Below are 17317 nucleotides of genomic sequence, written 5' to 3' on the forward strand. Positions count from 1 at the left end.
GCCGACGGAAGAACAAAAAATTTGCGAAAGCAAGTTTACAGATCTAACATTGTTGGGTTGATGTTAAGACGAGTTTTATATATATAATTATATATATTTATACGAGTCTAAATTGAAAACTACGTTCAAACCTATGATTGCGTTGGATAAAAACCGCAATTATTATACTCGTGCATGTAAACCAAATTTCGTTGTAGAAGGGTCTAAAAACAGCACAAACAACATTTTCCAAAAGACCAAAATAGTGAAAAAGTATATTTAAACAAAACGCATTTGACTAACAGGTCGAACAACTGATGTTCTTTAACCCTGCTGACTGCCATTATATATATACATGCCGCATTTGTGCGGCCATTCTAAGTCGGGATTCTCTGGCCTATATGTTAGTTTAGTATGGGTTTTTTTTACTACTTATTTTGGTTCCTTTATATGTTTCGGAGATTTTTTTTTTATTAAATTTCATATTTGCTGAACTTGGATACAAACATACTGTTTAGATGCAAGCAAAACCTCACTTGTGGGATTTCCTCACTGTGTCGAACAATTGGTGGCCCTGTGCTGTTTTCTGCTCTTTGGACGGGTTACTGTCTCTTTGACACATTCCCAATTTTCATTCCCAATTTTAAGTTCTAAAGTTTCCAATGAGAATAATGTCATGCTTTATACTATTCTAATATTGATAGACATTATATTTGTCAATATCTAAATGGTCAGAGTCAGAATTATTTCACAACAATTAAAATCGTGATGTTTAAACTCCATACAGTTGCATAAAGGACCTACATGTTGTACTTATGATTTATCTGTTCTTGTCTTGAACATGTTCGAAATATTTGTGACTGGACGTAAAGAAAATAACAATCAATTACAGCGAATCAGTTAAAAGTAATATGTAGTAATATAATAATGTTTTAGAAAAAAATGTATAAAGCTAGTTCTTTATACAGCCTCACCCTACACCTGGCTACACTAGTATTATAATACTAAAATGAAACTCGCATTTTATAACGTCCAACACATGCATTTCTTCTTTATATAGCGGATAATTATTTCGACAGGAAATCTCAATTGTTGACAGTTTAGTTGGAGCGTTTGTCTGAGATTTATTATCGGAACTCCCAGCCTGTTTATTCTAATTAGCAACAAGCCTAACTTTAACATTCCTATCTTGTTTGATAATCACATTTGATTGTTTCAACAACGCGCCTTTTTCTATCTGCGGTAAATATTGGTGAACTTTGATATATATTTTCAAGGTTGTATAAAATATGTTGTTTTAAAATGCTACACAATAAATTTGCAATGAAACCTAACATAACGTATACTTGAGAGGCGGATCCAGCCATTTAAAAAAAGGGGGGTCCAACATATGTCCCAATTCAAATGCAATAATAGTTAAGAAAAAAAAAGGGGGGTTCAACCCCTAGAACCTCACCCACCTCCACTCCGGAATCCCCAAACTGTAGTAAAATTTTATTTACAAATCTACAAAAGTTACTTGCATGAAAATTGTTTTCCATTTTGATTATAAAACTTGAGGAAGTCATAAAATTGAGAAAGGAAATGGGGAATTTGTCAAAGAGACAACTACCCGACCATAGAAAAGACAACAGCAGAAGGTCACCAACATGTCTTCAACGTAGCGAGAAATTCCCGCACCTGGTCCTGGTCCTGGTCCTGGTCCCTATTAAATAAATATATACTAGTTCAGTGATAATGAACACCATACTAAACTCCAAATTGTACACAAGAAACTAAAATTAAAATTATTAAAAAAGACTAACAAAGGCCAGAGGCAGCTGACTTGGGACAGGCGCAAAAATGTGGCGGGGGTAAACATGTTTATGTTTATAACATACATGTATGTACATGTTTATATAAAATCTGCTATTTTCGGTAGTTAAATTATTTATAAAAAAATACGTTTGGCGTTACAGAAAAGAGGGATGATTCCTACTTTCAATTTTCTTAACCCCTATACGAAAATCCGTCAAATCATTTTCACCAGAACATCACATCTTTTACCTCTTCTCTTCATCCAGTTCCTAATCCCTTGACCCCAACTGCCCGCCCGCTAAGCCCCGCTTCCCTTCCCATGTTCCTTTATCTCTGTCCGTCTCTCAGGAAATAACGGGTTATGTGGGATCGCTTCATTTTTAAGTGATACATGTATGTGTTTACCATAAATATGTGTCTTTTAAAAGGTGTGTGGGTTCCCTAGATAATTATTTACCAAACTGTAACTTGTACAATGTAAATGTGTTCTTAGTGTAATATTTCTATGTTCCCCTAACAGAACACTTCAATGGTGAAAATTGGCATATTTCACTTGAAGACCATTTAATATAAAATCCTCAAAGAAACATTGTATTCAATGTTAAGTTGATGTGTTTTCCTATATGCAAATTTATATATGTTCCTCCCAATATTGTTTCGCTAAATAATAATTTTATTAGGTGTTCCACATGGAATATTTCACTAAATGATGTATTTGTAATTCTTGTTTGATATTTTTTATTCATCTTGTTTTTGGTAATCAGTTTTTCTATTTATATAGTATACATATATATAGGAAGATGTGGCATGTGCTAGTGCCAATGAGACAACTCTCTATCCAAGTATCAATTTATAAAAGTAAACCATTATAGGTCAAGGTACGACCTTCAACACGGAGCCTTAGCTAACACCGGACAACAAGCTATAAAGTGTCTTAAAAATTACTAGTGTTAAACCATATACAAACAGGAACGGTCTTGTTTTTTTTTTGGGGTGGGTGGGGGGGATTGACAGTCAAATGATAAAATCTGAGTCAAAACGTAGCGGAACTTTAGCCGTGTTTTTATATACTTGATGTATAGTCAACCCATTGTCCTTTAAACTATCGATTTTCTAGACGAAAAGGTAACATTAAAAAAAAATTGTCACTCTCTCGGCCATGTGATAGAGTAAATTAACACCCTCGTATCAGCCATCAAAATATTGCATTTTCATATGAAGTATAATTCATTTTTTGTCGTTCACCAATTAAACCATAAGTCAGGCTGTTTGTTAACTTGTTTGTATTGTTTTACCTATCATTTCGAGTCTTTGTAACTGATTTTGCAGTTTGGTATTTTTTTTTATTAGTGAAGGTCGTACGGTGACCTTAAGTTGGTAATTTTTGTGTCACTTGGTCTGTTGTGAAAAATTGACTCATTGATTACAATATCACACCTTTCTTTAAATTATGTTAATTACGCGAGCAAAAATTTAATGCATTACACGACGGTTCCCCAATGAATAGCCTTCATCTATAGATAATTATATATATGGTTAGGAATCTGATATGCTACTGTGTAACAGTAATTGTAATATTTTCAAAAGTACACAAAGTCATCATGGTCACATGCAGTTGTGATAATACTAATTTGATTGAACAGTGAACTAATGGAAGAAATAAATTTCTAAAAAAACCGAATGATATAAACATACAACAAAAGTGCCTAACTATATAAGTTTAACATAGAAAAGTATACGACGTATAATTGATTTTAAGACCGAGAAATATTTTCCAGTTAACAAACATATATACATAAGTATGTGTACGTACAATTGAAATTAAAATGAGATTTATAGAATAAATTATCGAAGAATCCAAAAAGAAAAATATTCAACGAGTGACCGAACAACACATGAATTTGCTAATGCGCGCAGCCTATTTGAATTCTTTGATTCGTTATTCTTTTTATTACATTGGCAAATGGCTTTTTTTTTTAAGTAAAAAGGGTAAGAAACTAACATGTATATCTAAATGAGATTTAAATTTCACACACATTATTTGATAAGAAGATACCAAGTCAATAGCTGATAAAGAAATTAAGAAAACAAATGGCACACATACAGGTGAACTCGTTTGGACCCTGCAAGATGATTGACCAAAAGGAAAAATGTAAATCCTATAATGCACTGGTCATTAGTCATTTCTCTGCATGTCTTCTGCCATAATCATAACAGACTAAATGCACTGATCCAGGGTTTGGTGTTTGAAGGCTCTACCAATGTTGGGAGTTAAAGAACCATATTTTACCCCCAAAAAATGGATGTAGTCTAATCTATGAAATATATTCATTTCTTAAAAAAAAGGGGGGTGGGGTAAAATTGAAGAAAAGAAAATAATAAGCAACTGCGCATCCAATTTAGGATTTCAAGCATGTCAGTCATTGTGATTACAATTTCTAAAACATATCATTTATTCATTTTTTTTTCTAATATATTTTTCGGTGTTAAAGAAGTTATCTTGTCCTCCCCTGAGTGCTCCGTATAAAAACATTTTGGGGGGAAAACACAGATACATTGGATTTGACAGTTTGACACCACCATTTATTTGTTTTCATGCTGCTACTCGTTACTCGACACGTTACTAGGATAACCTTGGGGTGATATGTATAAAACTACCTATCCGAAAGGACGGATTTTTTTCTACATGTCCTACGATAAATAAATAATACGATAAGATCTGTCCTACTAAAAAGCGCTTGGGAACGCCCGATAGCGCCCGAGAAAAGAAAAAGCGCCCGAGGAAGAAAAAAAGGCCCCGGAGAATAAGTGATTTCCCGAATGAAAAAAAAACATTGCGTGTTTCACCCGTATAAATGGGGATATTAACGATGCTAAATCTAAAGTGTTTAGATAGTGTTGTTGCACTTTTACATTTTAGATTTAAAAATTGTATATAAGTTGGTAAATATAAGTATATAGAAGAATCATGAACGATATTGTCCTCGATCAAAACGTATATTTAGTTTACTTAGTTTAAAAAAAATCAGTTCCCGAGGTCTAATATTCGCAACTGCATGGTGAACATTGTTCAATTACTTTTACCGTTCTTAAATAATGTGCAACTCTTTTAATTTTATAAAATTAATATTTATCTGGGAAATTTGAGAAACGTATCTGTCGGTGTTTAACGATTTATAAATCTTCAGCATAAACTGTGATCCATTATTAGCTTTTCGAAATAGTATTCATATATTATTGTTAAAATTGAAACATTCATCTCTATATATTTTCCCCGGGCGCTAATTTTTTTTCCACGGGCGCTTTTTTTTCATCCGGGCGCTCCCGACGCTTTTTAGTAGGACCCGATTAGATATCTTAACTTAAATAGTTTTAAATTATTGAAAAACAATAGTTAATAGTTTTAAATAGTTTTAAGGAGTATGATTGAATTTAGGTAGAGTAGAACTCGTTTTTATAGTTTTACTTATAATTTTGCAAGTTAAATTAATCTAATCGTTATTTTTCAGTACAATATGAATTATGTTGAAACAAAGTTACAATTTCTTTTAAAAATAACAGTATTTTTTAAATAGTTTATTACAGTGTAGAAAGTTGAACGTTACACTTTACGGGATTCCTAAATGTTATGACACCTCCAGTAGGTCAGTCTAGTCATTAAGAGTTCAAATAATAGTCGTCTGCAAATGCAGCTGGTGGATATTTAATTACATTGTTTTTATCATCTCTGGGAATCAGGTTAACTTAGTGTGAAATTTTCTGTCTAATGTTGCAGACGTAAACAGTTCGCTTTTATTACAGCGAAAACAATGTTGTGAAATTATAATAAATGTTGTAAATATTGGATAAAAAAAATTAGTTATAAGAAAACATTCGATGTCACTGCTTTAGAGGAGATGATACTTTTATAGCCTGGTTAAATGGCTATTCGACTAAATGTAAATCAAGAAGGAAGATTCGCTCCTTAAACTTTTATTTTAGCAGTCCGGCAAGACCGAACAACAAACTCCAAACTAAATGTAATGTAACATACAAACAATAACAATATATATAAGCACAATCAATTAAAGGATTAACTGAGCAGATTAACAGATGACAAATTAGAAATAACAATAGATTACAAGAGTGATTAGTGTCCGACACGAATTTGTAAATTATAGTCTAAACTGTCACAGAGAATAAATAATGAAATAAATAGAGTAAATGCATTTAAGATCTTTGTCCAAGATTATGACACATAATCCGTGTAAAACACTTATGCCTAAATTTACGACAAAGTCTAGAATAATAAAACAAATGCAAAACCTAAATATACATTAAAACAATTGAAATACTAAAATGTTGTTTAAAAACTAATTTCATTGCACTGTCCAAATAGTCCGGTCATATATTCCCGCGGCCTCTGAAGACACGTCCCGGGTCTTAATATCATATTCAACTGAAATTGTTCCTAAAGTTTCTTCTGTGATTTTAGCGTCCTCTGTAACGATAGTTTTGGTTTGGATAATTATCTTCTCTTGTATTTTTCCGAATATTGTCCAGTTCGTCTTCTAGTGTTGTGATTCGATTCAAAATACGTTCTTTGTCGCGCTGTAATTGATATTGCTGGTCGATTGCCTCAATTCTTTGATTGTAAATCCGAAGATTAGCCTCTTTAAGATTAGTAATGCTTTTTCGTAATATTTCCATTTCTTTTTTATCATCTGCACCTTGTTTTTGAAATTTTTCTAAATTGCGAACCACACTGTTATGCTCTTGTTTCAGCTCTTTGAATCTCTTTTCGTAATGAACACTTTTGATTTCAAACTTCACTCTCTCTGAATGCACTCGGTCGTGCCTGAGTGTAACGCTATCAATGAATTCTCTATCATAATTAAAGGCGGGAAAGAAATCCATCAGTTCAATAGTGGTAAGTTCCGCACAAGGAAAAATTGACATAGCTTTGTTTTCTTTGAATATCCTCATCCTTTCTGCGTCGCGGCGTAACTTTGATTTTGATTTAACTTTAACAAGTTTCACGTCCGGTTTTCTATGAAAGTTACACATTCTGGCGAAATGTCCAAAATTTCTGCACTTATAACAAAATGACGTTTTTGCTATACATTGTCTAAAATGAAATTGATTGTTCACAGTCTTTCCACAAAACTTACATAGGCAGTTGTCCATATGTTGTGTTGAATTTCTGGTCTGAAAGGTAGCTCCATTATCAGACATCTGGTATCTCCAGTTTCGGCCAAAATTTCTGGTTCTCTGCGTATCCATTTTTCTGTTTGCTGGGGGTCAGCTTCACAGGTAGAACAAGGTATCCGATAGATGCGTTGCCCGGATGTCCTAACACCAAATATAGCCTGGTTAAATGGCTATTCGACTAAATGTAAATCAAGAAGGAAGATTCGCTCCTTAAACTTTTATTTTAGCAGTCCGGCAAGACCGAACAACAAACTCCAAACTAAATGTAATGTAACATACAAACAATAACAATATATATAAGCACAATCAATTAAAGGATTAACTGAGCAGATTAACAGATGACAAATTAGAAATAACAATAGATTACAAGAGTGATTAGTGTCCGACACGAATTTGTAAATTATAGTCTAAACTGTCACAGAGAATAAATAATGAAATAAATAGAGTAAATGCATTTAAGATCTTTGTCCAAGATTATGACACATAATCCGTGTAAAACACTTATGCCTAAATTTACGACAAAGTCTAGAATAATAAAACAAATGCAAAACCTAAATATACATTAAAACAATTGAAATACTAAAATGTTGTTTAAAAACTAATTTCATTGCACTGTCCAAATAGTCCGGTCATACTTTTGCAAATTTAAATGTGAAATTACAAAAAATCCTAATGCAATTGTTATAAAATATATCATATAACAAATACTATGAGAAAAATATAAAAATATTCATAACTGTCATACAAGCGCGGAATATAGTTTCAATTGGGAGATATATTCTCCGTAACACATGCGAATATCAACCAGAATACAGGTGCGCCTATACATGCGATTTCTTTATAATAAATAACTAGAGGCTCTAAAGTACGAAGCCCTGTTGGTCTCGCACAGATTATAAAGTGTCTTTTAAAGTCCTGCGCTGATGATGTGTAAAGTCTAGCGCTGGAGATATAGAGTCTAGCGATAGAGATGTAAAGTCTAGCGCTGGATATGTAAAGTTCAGCGCTGAAGATGTAATGTCTAGCGCTGGAGATGTAAAGTCCAGCGCTGGAGATCTAAAGTCTAGCGCTGAATATGTAAAGTCAAGCGCTGAAGATGTAAAGTCTAGCGCTGGGGATGTAAAGTCTAGCACTGGAGATGTGTAAAATCTAGCGCTGGAGATATGCAAAGTCTAGCGCTGGAGATGTAAAGTCAAGCGCTGCAGATGTAAAACCAAGCGTTGGAGATGTAAAGTCTAGCGCTGAAGATGTACTATCAAGCGCTTGAGATGTAAAGTTAAGCGCTGGAGATCTAGATGTAAAGTCAAGCGCTGGAGATATAAAGTATAGCGCTGGAGATGTAAAGTCAAGCGCTGGAAATGTAGACTCCAGCGCTGGAGATGTAAAGTCCAGCGCTGGAGATCTAAAGGCTAGAGCTGGATATGTAAAGTCAAGTGCTGTAGATGTAAAGTCTAGCGTTGGGGATGTAAAGTCTAGCGCTGGAGATGTGTAATATCTAGCGCTAGAGATATGCAAAGTCTAGCGCTCAAGATGTAAAGTTAAGCGCTGGAGATGTAAAATCAAGTGCTGGAGATGTAAAGTCTGGCGCTCAAGATGTAAAATCAAGCGCTGGAGATGTAAAGTTAAGCGCTGGAGATCTAGATGTAAAGTCAAGCGCTGGAGATATAAAGTCTAGCGCTTGAGATGTAAAGTCAAGCGCTGGAAATGTAAAGTCCAGCGCTGAAGATATAATAAAATTAACGGTATCAATTTTCTTGCACCAGATGCACATTTCGAAAATACATGTCTCTTCAGTGATGCTCGTGGCCAAAATATTTGAAATCCAAAGCTTATAAAAAAGATGAAGAGCTATAACCCAAAAGGTCCAAAAATTATAGCCAAATCTGTGAAAGGAATCAGAGCTTTGCATGAGGGAGATACATTCCTTAATTTATAACAATTTCTATCATTTTGTAATAGCAAATTTTAATAACACATAAAAAATCCGTATTTTCATGCCAGTACCGAAGTACTGGCTATTGGGCTAGTGATACCCTCGTGGACTAATAGTCCATCACCAGAGGCATCGACCCAGTGGTAGTAATAAAATTAACGGTATCAATTTTCTTGCACCAGATGCGCAATTCGACAATACATGTCTCTTCAGTGATGCTCGTGGCCAAAATATTTGAAATCCAAAGCTTATAAAAAAAAGATGAAGAGCTATAATACAAAAGGTCCAAAAAGTATAGCCAAATCCGTATAAAGTGTAGCACTGAAGATGTAAATTCAAGCGCTGTAGATGTAAAGTCTATCGCTAGAAATGTAAAATCGTGTTTTATAGTGTGTTGCAAATAAGGATGCAAGAAAAGCCTCGGTCACATCTTACCGGATATCTCGAACGCACGCCTAACTGAAAACCTTTTTTCCATCCGTTCATGTCCGTTAGACGTCCGTTCTTATTCGTAAGACGTCCGTCCATATCCGTTGCATGTCCGTTAAGGTGGCTCACCCCAATAGTGACCCCCGGTAGAATTTTTTTATTTTCACATATTCTGTAGATTTTTTTATGCTGAATCCAAAAATGCAAAGAAAAAAGGGGGTCACCAGGCTCGTTTTCTCCTCAAATTGAAGCGAAAAGTGCGATTTTGACCCTATTTCCAAACATGCCCACCCTTCCAACAATAACCGTTACATCAAATTCAAAGACTTTTAAAACCAAGTCAGTATGATTTTTATGTGAAAAAACATTAGAATTTGAAATGTAAACCTTTCCCTTGGTTGTTTTTGACTGAAAAATCCTTTTATTTTCAGATTAATGTCTAAATTTTGCATTTTCTAATTTTAGTTTAAGGCAAAAAATATTGGTTTAATCGATTCTTCGTAAAATTTCCCCGGTAGATTTTTTTTAAAAACAGATATGTCAAAGCTACAAACTTTTCGAACATTTTAAGGTAAAATAAAATGGGGGTCACCAGGCTTTTAAAAAAGTTACGAGCTTTTGTTTAACCCCTCTACCCCATAAGGTCTAATTTCATTGCACTCCATTAATTACTTAATTGTGAATTCTTTATTGATGGCTTTGATAAAATAATGTTTGTAATTATATCAATAAACGATTGCTGAATATAAATGTGGTTATCGTATTACTGTTTGTTATGAAAAAGTGAAATTTTGATTATTTTGGTGAAATACGGTAATTTTGTCTGGCGCGAGTTGCTTCCCTCTAATTTGGCGCCATTATCGGACCAGAGGAATTTCAAGGTCGCCATTGCCGAGCAGCATACTATATTGATGAATACGACCATGTACATGCATAACAGACATTGTGGCGAATATACAACGATGAAGGTAGAGTTATTACTTAAGAAAACATAGATTTCGATATATTAGGCAGCCAAATGTTATCTTTATATCGAAAAATACAAACTTGGGGGTTGTCTCAAAATACTCGCTACTGTTGAAAATCACTGCGGCTGAAACCTTGCACGGGCTCAATTTCTGTTCCATGTTTAATATTATAGATCGTTATAGCTGGTATCTTATTTATGTGTTTATTTTACCTTTTACAGACAAGTTGTAAACATGTCTGGCCAGTTTTGCAAAATATCCGTACTGTCATTTTTACGCTACCGTTAGCAATGGTTAGGCAGCGACCATTTGATTTTCTGGGGGGGGGGGGGGGCTATGGTTTTTTTTGGAAAAAAAAGTTTGTTTCCAGTTTTTGGAGAAAAAAATAATTTGTTTTTGATTCTGAGGGAAAAAAATTGTTTGTTTCACCCTCAGCTGCCACTATATGTAATGCTAAAATTGAAAGAAAAAAATTGTTTTTGACTTGTTGCGAAAAAAATAGATTGTTTTTCGCCGCAGGCGAAAAAAAAAGTTTGTACAGAAAAAAAAACCATAGCCCCCCCCAGAAAATCAAATGGTTGCTGCCTTAGTGTCAATGAATTAGTCTTTTTTAATCATCATTTTTAATAACTTATTTCGTAGCCAAGTTAGGTTCATATTAGTCCGAGATTAGCCCCAGCTTGTCTGGCAAAACAGCCGTTGGACGTCAGAGAAATCTCGGACTAGGGTCATATGTATGTGGGGTACCCCATAACTTCCATCGGGACAGATTCTACTCCTTGACCCCAACTATATTTCCCTTCCCATTTTACTCTAAAAATCCCCCCTTTTTACTTCAATTCTTCCATCTCCTTGCCCCAAGACAAAATATATTTCAAAGATACCCCCTTTTCCCTGATCCCTCATTCCCTGTCCACCCCTCTATTAAGGTCTGGGGTTTGATTGACTTCTTTATTTTCTTGAGAATATGATATAATTGGCCTAATTTGTAAATGATAAACCCTACAGTAGGAGGCAAACGAAGGATTCATCTTTATCAGTCACAATTTGTTTACCATAACCCCCCCCCCCCCCTAATTCTGTTAGGTATACAAAAATGTCTTATTAGGTCTAGTAATAGAAGTATCAGGGTTAAACATGTACAGAATGCGGCCATAAGTATTTGTCACTTGAGATTTTTAGCTGTTCATATATATTGTATATAATATAAAAAAGAAGATGTGGTACGATTGCCAATGAGACAACTATCCACAAAAGACCAAAATGACACAGACATTAACAACTATAGGTGTATACATTTAAAAAAAAATATATTTTGGATTGATTTTAAGCATCCTTGTACCAATAGAAGCAGTATTATCACAGGTTTATTTTTTGGTTATATTTTTTTTGTGTCTCATTTTCATTATTTTCTGTTCAGAAATTCGATATACATGTATATTCAACCAAATTAAATTATAAAAAAATATTTTATGTTTTCTCAAGGGAAAACAAAATAAATGAAAACGAACCTAGTATTATCAAATAAACACATATTATTTTAGTTCTTTTAAGGTTACCCTTGCATTGTCAGTCTTATCAAACTTGCATGTACCTCCCAAATTTGGTTTATGTTCTCCAACTTCAGTTTGCCTCTACCAATGTTATGAAACTAATACACAATTAATGCATATATATATGCTTACTACATTGTACCAACAAACACACATGAAGTTTGAATTTTTGATGGGGTCGCTTTTACTTTTCTAGAGTTATGCCCCTTTACAAATTAAAAAAATGCTGAAATTTTGTTCCTTTCTTTAACACAAGTTTGCTTCATCCAAATGTTCTGAAACTTATATGCAATGCTTACTACAACAACACTCAGATCAAGTACAAATTTGGGTGGTGTCACCCTTTTCATCCTTTATATGCAAGCGGCTGCTCATCTGTGTCCCATGGACACATTACCATTATGAACTAGTCTACATCTATATGCTTTTGAATGTCAATAATTGTTGATTTTCTGACAGAATTACTCTGATATTTAATTTCAGGCTGCAAGTACATTTGTACATGTACATTGCAAATGGAAGGAGTGAGCTTGGAATGTTCAACTTTACTTGGAAACTATTGGCAAAGTACTGACAGAATTTCATGAGAAGCCAGTATCATATTCTAGTCTTGCAACCGGAAACTATGCGTAAAGTGCTGAAACTTAAGAACAACATTCTACATGTATATATGCAATATATGTTGCCACAATCCACTTAAGGAGCTAAGATCAACTATAAATTGGAACTACATGTATATGCTTTAGTGCTGTCAAAATCCTTTAAAAAAATCAAATCAAAAGGACCTACTTCACCTATATATATAGCTACCTGTCCCAATGTTGAATACAGATCATATATATGAGTCTACTCTTATAAATAAAACAGTGAAGGAGAATAAAAATAAAGAAAATATAGAGCTGATCAGCTAATGATTGTACATGTACATGATGTATAAATGGCAACAATTCTTACATGTATACTAGTACATCGAAATTAATTATATTAATAGATGTTTTATAAATTTGATCTCATAGATATTAGAGGAATAAAATCAATCACGTTTCAAAAATTTGATTTAGTTGAGCCTTTTTTTTTAACACCAGTTTTCATGACATATTATGGTATACCATTGACTGTCCGTCGTCAGCATGTCGGACATATACTCAAAAATAATAAATACTAATAGGTACATGTAGTAGTCAATATTGTGTAATCAATAGGTCATCTTCATGTATATTTGGTGTATGAAATGATTATTAAATGTCTTATCACAAATTAAAATATCAAATAAGAGGATGTGATATGATTGTAAATGAGACACAAGAGACCAAATAACACAGAAATAACTATACCTGTAGGTCACCATATGGACTTCAACAATGAGTAAAACATATTCTGCATAGTTGGTTTTAAAGGTCTCGAAATGACAAATGAACAATTTAAAACATTTAAAATGAGAAAACTAATGGGTGATTTATGTACAAAATAAGAAATGAATATCAAATATGTCTGTCTTGCAGGATTTATCTGAACTTAACCTAATTTTCATGGACTGGTCTGTTTCTTGAATTCTAAATATGTTTCAAAATATTTGGTTGATGGGATGATTGTTACAGAGTCCGACATAGGGTGGGGGCTCATTTGTGGATTATATTGCAAATAACTGAAGCCAGCCCCGCTTTGGCAGTCAGTCCCCACATTGCCACTAGAGAAATAAAATAACTAAGAAAAAAAAATTAAATCACGATAATTTCCTGTCGATATGCACATCTACATAGTATGTCCTTATTATCTACAAAGTTTCATGAAATTCTGTTGTGTGGTTTCAGAGGAGTTTCGATGACAAGCTGTTTGCAGTTGTATACTGCAGCAAATAAGTTCAAAGGGGCATAACTCCTAGAAAAATAATTCGTAATTTCCTGTCGATATGCACATCTACATGGTATGTCCTTATTATCTAAAAAGGTTTTATGAAATTCTGTTGTGCGGTTTGAGAGGAGATGCAGTGACAAACTGTTGCAGTAGTATATTGAAGCAAATAGGTTCAAAGGGGCATAACTCCTAGAAAAAAAATATGTATATCTAAATAGTATGTCCTTATATAAAAAGGTTTCTTAAAATTCTATTGTGCGGTTTGAGAGGAGATGCGATGACAAACTTGCAGTAGTAAATTGAGGCAAATAAGTTCAAAGGGGCATAAGTCCTAGAAAAAGTTTGAATCATAATTTCCTGTCGATATGTACATCTGCATAGTATGTCCTTATTATCTAAAAAGGTTTCCTGAACTTTTGTTGGGCGGTTTGAGAGGAGTTGTGATGACAAGAAACAGGACTGATAGACTGGCTGATGGACGGATGGACGGGTCAAAAATGTTATACCCTGCGCCACTTCCTTGCGTAGGGTATAAAAATAGGAAGATGGGGTGTCATTGTTTATGAGGCAACTCTTCACCAGAGACCAATTTACATAGAAGATAACAATTATGTCCCCGTACGGACTTCAACAATTACTATAAACTGATATACCACATAGTCAAACAAATAAAAGTCCCAGAAATTACGTTTTTTTTTTATATGACTGCACATAATGAAAATTAAAGTTGTGCATACTGAATGATCACTGGCAAGTATTTCAAGCATAATACGGATGAGAACATGCAGATAAGTATCAATTATGAAAGTTATGCAAAGTAAGACGGGAGCTAGATATATGGACTGCCGTAAAAAAAAATTCGTAAGGGTTCCACGGAACCCAGTGTCTCGCCTACTTTTGCTGTTAATCGCAGACTCAACAAAAATGAGGAAAAACATCAATAAAAATTTCCCTCTCGATACTGTCTTTTGATTGAAAGAAGCTTCCAAGTTTGGTAAAAAATCCAGAATAGTTTATGAATCTAATAAATGTTTTATAAACTTTAACTGCAGACTGTATGTAATGTTAACTGGAAGAAAAACTAAGTTCATTTATAAGTAAAATACGGAAAAAGTTAATTTTTTTTTTACAAAATTTACTTCTGAATAATATCTTATGATCAGAAACAAGCTTTTGTCTAAGTTTGGTAGAAATCCAGGATAGTTTAAGCATTATAAAAATTTTAAAAACTTAAACCACAGAGTGAATGTTTTGTTTCTGGCAAAAAAAAACGAAGTCCATTTATAAGTAAAATACGGAAAAGTGGAAATTTATTTTTACAAAATTTTCTTCTTGATACTATCTTATGATCATAAACAAGCTTCTGTCCAAGTTTGGTACAAATCAAGGATAGTTTATGAAAGTTATTAAAATTTTAAAAACTTTAACCACAGAGTGAATGTAATGTTTCCTCGCAGAAAAACTAAGTCCATTTATAAGTAAAGTACGGAAAAAATGGAATTTTATTTTTACAAAATTTACTTTTGGATACTTTCTTATGATCATAAACAAGATTCTGTCCAAGTTTGGTAGAAATTCAGTATAGTTTAAGAAAGTTATTAAAATTTCAAAAACTTTAACCACAGAGTGAATATTTGTGGACGCCGCCGACGACGACGGAATGTAGGATCGCTTAGTCTCGCTTTTTCGACTTTAGTCGAAGGCTCGACAAAAATGAATGGACAATTACGCTTGGTGCAAGTGTAGGCGAAATTCCCCCTTTTTACCCTACGAGGCTTCGTATGTATACATCCAGCTGTTTGAACACCCTGTATATTCAAGGGGTCATCTGTCAGATTAGTCATATTTCTATGTTAACCATACGATATGAAAATAAGCAGATGTGGTATGATTGCCAATGAAACAACTATCCACCAAAGTTCATATTTAAAATTCAATATTATAAATAAAAAAAACATTATCTCCTTTTATCATCACGCACAGATCGATGATTAGTTAAGCATTTCTTTGCCACGGTAAGATCAAATCAGTGTTCACAAACAAAATTGTCATTTACATTTTTTTGCCGCATTGACATCACTCAACTATATATGTGATCATTTGTTTTAATCAAAAACTTTCCTTATTAGCTTACCTTTTAAAAAAGCATTTCAAAAATTAAGATTAAAGTTAAAGTTTGCCAACATCACCGGCTAATATAGCGTTCTTCAGGGCGTAGCTTTTAAATTATAATCCCAACTTTTCCTGAACCTAGTAGTAGTATAGATTTTTTTTTATATATAAAGTCTTTAGTAGTGTTTGAGACTGCCCGGCACGCTGCAGGTGTATGCCCTAGCAAAATCCCGACATGGTGAAACCAAAAAATTTGCGGTTCTCCGCAAAGCATGCAGTATTTAGGACTTATATCATAGACCGATATATAAGGTCGGAATACTAGGCCAGTCCCGGTTACTTTTGACAGTGATGGATCCAGGGGGAGGGTTCCAGGTTCCCCCTTTTTTTGGACGATCAATGCCTTTGAATGGGGAAATATAGTTGGAACACCCCCTTTTTGTCCTGGGTTGGGAATCCCCTTTTAAAATGGCTGGATCCGCCCGATTGATCGTTGCTGGATCTATTAGTCTATTTTAATAACATTCAGTGCTCTGATTCAATTATTTTAGTTTTAATGCTGATATTTCTTTTTTTTTTTAATATGAACTCGGTTGACATATTGATAGATACAACAGAAAATTGCAAATCAACAAAATAACAATTCATAAAATAAGTAATAGAAAAGTATCATAAAAATAGAAAACATTGGTCCCGATGTCTTAGATTATAGGACTAAGTCTAGTGTTCCGGAAATCATGGAATTGTGATACGAGAAAAATTATCAGATGATTTTCGTGCAGGTAAACATATCTTTAAATGAAAATGTTAAGTATAAAGTCTGTTAGAAAATTGGCATTTTCAAATTTGTTTTGGTATAACTATAATTATCAAAATTTTGCAGTGGAAAAATAAATCGCATACTCGGGAATAAACTCCTAAAAATACTTGGAAATAAAGATATTTCAAGTTTTAAATATATTTATGACAGAAACAAACTGTTATAAAACGCCAAACGGATTATATATGATAACAAACCCGCCCCGATGTTTTAAACCATACTATACGGACAGAGACATAATATACACATATATGTCTCTGATACGGGTCACAAGTTTACCTGTTTTTGAAAGCTGTACGATGACATGAAGTTGTTTACATCGCTATCATTTGTTTACAGTTAATCATTACGTCATTGGCAAAACATTTTCAAAAATAAATATCCACGACATCATTTACATTCAACTGGTATTTAAGTGAATTCAAAATATGGTACGAACGGACCGAAGAGGCGACCGTGTAAGATGAGAATGCGTTTTGGGAGCGAAGCGACGTCATACATGTGACTTTGTCAGTATTTATATATTCTTTTTTTTAATGTTATGCTTTAATCATGTATATTTTTCTCCTTTTAAACTTTTATGCGAAAAATGAAGAAAGCACTGTGAATTTCTGACCGTTCGTATTTCCTGTTTTGAAGAACGTTTAGCCTCACTTGTTTACATCGTCAAGGGTGCTTTCAT

Source organism: Mytilus edulis, chromosome 8 (assembly GCF_963676685.1).
Source record: "Mytilus edulis chromosome 8, xbMytEdul2.2, whole genome shotgun sequence".
In the NCBI taxonomy this organism is placed as follows: Eukaryota; Metazoa; Mollusca; class Bivalvia; order Mytilida; family Mytilidae; genus Mytilus; species Mytilus edulis.